This window comes from Cannabis sativa, chromosome 6, assembly GCF_029168945.1.
Source record: "Cannabis sativa cultivar Pink pepper isolate KNU-18-1 chromosome 6, ASM2916894v1, whole genome shotgun sequence".
NCBI lineage: Eukaryota > Viridiplantae > Streptophyta > Magnoliopsida > Rosales > Cannabaceae > Cannabis > Cannabis sativa.
Window position 1 is genome coordinate 55,751,390 of NC_083606.1, and position 5,235 is coordinate 55,756,624.

Sequence of the window (5,235 nt, forward strand, 5' to 3'; positions counted from 1 at the left end):
AACAGTGAGAGGTCTTAGATATGCTTTTGTATGCCTTAGACCAGACACCTGCTGTTGAGTGGGAGTAATGAGTAGGTATCAGATTAATCCAGGAGAAGAACATTGGAAGACAATCAAGTAAATCTTAAGATAAAGAAGAGGAACTATATGTTAGTCTATAAGGGTGTGTTTAAAACTCTTAGACTACACCATATCGAATTTCGAAATTTGCCTATGTGCTAGTAAATCTTTACGATAAGATGGTGGTTACTCCGGGGTGGAATAGTGATTTTGGAGAAGTGTAAAAACCTATACGAAGTCTCTAGGTCTACCGAAGGGACTGAATGTTAAAGTCAGCAGGAAAGTTACTTATTCGGTCTAAGGAAAGTTCTATACATCTTTGGCACCATTCCAAATTGCCTTAAACTACTAGTGTTAATTTCACGATTAACCAAAAGTAGTTGCCAAAGGTATAGAATCCGGTATCCCAAGAGAGTAAACATATAGAGAGGAATTTCACATTATCAATGATTTTGTGATTAAAGGAAGAGTAATGGTGGAGAAAAGGTTGTGGTTAATTCAACCTTTCAGATCCTATTACGAGGAGTTTACTACTACTACACTTGATTTGTATATCAAGGTGTTGAGATTATTTGAAACGCACTTTTTGTTTTATATTAGTGCAAGTGGGAGTTTGTTGGGTTTTATGCCCTAAATAAAACTCATTTCAATATAATCGTATTTACTTATTAATATAGATCGTAAATAACATTTAATGTTGCATGGTTCACATGATTTATTTCATGATTATATGTACATAATGTATGAATTCATACGAAACCCTTTTCACATACTTGATCCCGTTTATTGTGTCGTCACCACATGGGAAAGTAAACATGACTATGTGAATAAAGTTTCCTAGATTTATCGAGACACGGGGTTTTGCGATATGATAATCTACAACAAGAGTTTACTTGTATTTGGAGAAATACTATGTTCTTTCCGAACATTGGTTAAAGTAAAGCTCGGGTTGGATGCATGGAGTATGCATCGGAAGGGACCGATATTGAACTTTGACTTAGATTTATTAAACTTACCGTAATATCTATTCAAGTCAATATCGCCTAGTTGATCCTAGATCAAATGATCTTAATCCTGATATGATTAGGCTCAATCTTGAAAGGCTATTCGTGTTCTTTGATTTGTTAGTTAAGCCTACTTTTAGGTCAGGGTGATACGTACATTTTGGGAACACGGTAGTGCAATTGAGTGGGAGCGCTAGCATAAACATGGAATCTATAGCTTCTATCTGGCGAATAGTAAGCAAAGGATGATCTCCTTCGAGCTTGACCAAACGAACATAAATGGTGGAGTACTCATTTCACATTAGCTGAAATATCATTTATACGGGGTCAAGTGTTTTAAGGAATAAATACATTGTAGGGTGTAACGGTAATTTAATCCCTTTACAAAGGTAGATCATTCATATAGAGGATCATTGATCAAATTAGGATTATAACAATGGATAACTAATGATGTGTCTATATGGTGGAACATATAGAGCATTCTATATACTGAGAGTGCAATTCTGAGTTCTATGCGTGGATTCAACGAAGAATTAATAAGTTAGTGAATTTTAGTGCTAAATTCTTGATCTACTTATTGGAAGCTCGGTTATATAGACCCATGGTCCCCCCACTAGTTGAGATAATATTGCTTGTAAGACTCATGTAATTGGTTTTGATTAATCAATTATAATTCACAAATTAGACTATGTCTATTTGTGAAATTTTCACTAAGTAAGGGCGAAATTGTAAAGAAAGAGTTTATAGGGGCATATTTGTTAATTATGATACTTTGTATGGTTCAATTAATAAATATGATAAATGACAATATTATTTAATAATTATTTATAGTTATTAAATAGTTAGAATTGGCATTTAAATGTTTGAATTAGGAAATTGGCATTTTTGAGAAAATCAGATACAAAATGTGTTAAAATTGCAAAATTGCAAAAATCAAGGCCCAGTCCACCTAGCCTAGGGCCGGCCACTTATGTCATCTTTTTTAAATGATTTTTTCATTATTTTAATGCCATATAATTCAAATCAAGCCCTAGAGGAATGCTATAAATAGATAGTGAAGGCTTCAGGAAAAACACACTTTCTGAATCAGAAAAACCTGAGCCTCCACTCTCTTCTCTAGCCGCCACTCTCTCTCTCTTTTCTTCCTTAATATTTCGAACCTCTCTTAGTGATTAGAGTAGTGCCCACACACATCAAGCAATACCTCAATCATAGTGAGGAAGATCGTGAAGAAAGATCATCAGCAAAGGAGATTCAGCATCAAAGATTCAGAGAAAGAGATCCAGGTTCAGATATTGATAATGCTCTGCTACAGAAAGGAAACAAGGGCTAGATATCTGAACGGAAGGAGTCATATTATTCCGCTGCACCCAATGTAAGGTTTCTTAAACTTTATATGTGTTTAATTTATCGTTTTAGAAAGTTCATATTTAGGATGTTAATAAACATACTTGTGAGTAGATCTAAGATCCTGGTAAAATAAATTCCAACAAAACTCATATCCACCCCTGAATGTACATCCATCTGCGAATGAGATGAACTACTTTCAGTGGATATAGGCATATTAACTCTTTGCAGAGATTGATCTTGTCAAATCCACTATGAACAAGATACAAATGCCATAGATTAAAAAAATGTGGTAGTGTCTTTTGATAACATAGGTTTAGTTACATCAAAGAGTTCTTAGAATACTGCAAGTGGATCCTGGTCACAGAATACCTAACTCATATTCCATACAGTTTTAATCCATTAATAGAAGATGGATATTAAACACTTGAGAAAGTGTAACTGTATTGTATTCTGGAATTAGAAATATCAGAAAATTTCTATTTGGAATCTAAAATTAAAGTCAAAGACTTAAATTTATACCAAATATAATGAGTAATTCTATCTTGGACCACCACTAATAATACAAACTCTAAGTCAGATTTGCCCATACAAGTAGGAGATTTCTAAGATTGAAGATTTATATCAATTGGGAATAGAATTTCGGGATTATAATCATATGCTTCATTTAATTTCTTAAGAGAAAATATAGAATGACATGAAATGATTTATAGACCATTCATCCAATGATATGTTTTGAAGCTAATTCGAAATGAATAAGCTAAGAGGAATTAGGATAATTTCGTTTATAAATAAGAATCCAACGATGCTTCGATTAGCGAATGTCAAAGTAATCTTATTTATACAATCTTCTTGTTTCATATCGTAAAAATACTAGTCTAAGGTGTCATCAATTGATGAACAGCTAGATGTCGCATATACAATATTTATCTTTCGAGATCTAACACTATTATGTATGTCTAATGGTGAAAATCCACTAGGAAATTATCTCATTAGATAAACAAGGCAAGTTAGACAAATAATGAAGATTCGAAATTAAACTACAACTTAATAACAGAAAATAACATGGTTCAATATAAATTCATACACAATTCAGAAATTATAAGCATATAGCAAGTAGGAATGATAAGTGAAAATACTAAAACATACAATCCTAAATAATTTCCAAGGTTTTCAACAAACTGATATCAGTGTCCCGTTTAGGCGAGAGTCAAAGCTACCATTCATTGAATAGAGTTGTCAGCTAATCTAAAATGTTAAACATTCTAGCAACCTTTTATTCGATCAAGATTGGAATTCAGCGTTGTCCCGTTTAGGCGAGAGTCAAGGCAATTCTATCTTATGAGCTTCCACCATTGTTTCATAATTTGCAAGTCAAGTATGGTCGCCACCATTAGGGTGATCCATACCATACAAAACACTTACAAACTACTTATCATGCGAGGTTAAACGGTGCGAAATTGCTAATGAACGTTCCTCCATTAGGGAGGATTACTCATTAAAACAAACGCGGTGAAAAACCCACAATGGAGATCGAATATCTTAATAATAAAGCTCATTATTTAAAGAGAGTTGTATTTTCTTTGATTCTCTTTATTTAATATATTTATTTTAAATATATATTTATTTAATTAAAATTTCCAATTTAGAATAAAAAATTCTAAATATAAATTTTAATTTAATATTTATAAATTTTACTTAGATGGATAAGAAAATAACATGAATTATTTCCATCTTAGTAATAATTTCCAATAAATACTTAGAAAAATATTCAATTTAAGTTGTTACAAAATTAATTTAAATTAATTTACAACTCAAATTTAATTTTCTATAAATATATATTGCATTTCGAAAAATTAAAGTATTCAAGGACACAGTTTTCGAAAATGCATTGTAAAATAAAAAATTAATCCTGGAAAAATTATTCTAATTTAATGTTGGCCCAAAATTAATTAATAAAATTAATTTACAACAAAAAAAAATATAATTTTCCTATTTAATTAAATATATAAGAAAAATTTCAAATATTTAAGTATGATGATGAAAATCAACTTAAATATTAATTTTCTATTTAATTAAATACACTAGAAAAATACTTCAAGCAAAAATATCATCTATCTAGATTTTCCTTTGACTAATTAATTCAATTTCTAATAATATACTTTAATTCAATTTATTTTAAATTAATCAATAAATGAAAAAAATCATTGATTTAAGTTGATCCAAGAATTAATTAAAATAAATAATTAATTTACAACTTAATCTATTTTTCAAGATAAAATTCGAAATTCCAGCATTTAAGAAATGCAATTTCGAAATTTGATTAATAAAATAAAGAAAAATATACTTTGAAAATTATTTAAATTTAGTTGAAAAAATAAATTTCAACTAAAAATAATTTTCTATTTAATTAAGTGTCATGAAAAAGAAATATTTAAGTATCATGATGAAAATCAACTTAGATATTTAATTTTCAAATTAATTAAATGTATTAAATTCAAGAAATAAATAATTAAGTGTAGAGAAGGCTTAATTATTAATCTCTAGTTTAATACTAGGAAAAAATAAATTGTACCAAAATTAATTATTTAAATAATTAATTTCACAATGTATAATATTTTCCTATTTAATATTAGAAATAATAAGTAGTCTAAAAATAACTATCTAGAAAATATCTTATTTGACTAAGTATCTTTTCTACAAAATTTGAAAAAATATCTAATTTAAGTTGTATTAGAAAAAATCTAGAACTTAAATATTTTCAAATTTAAATTTAAGTAAATATCAGAAATTAAGTTGTAACCACTTAATTCAAAAATATTCC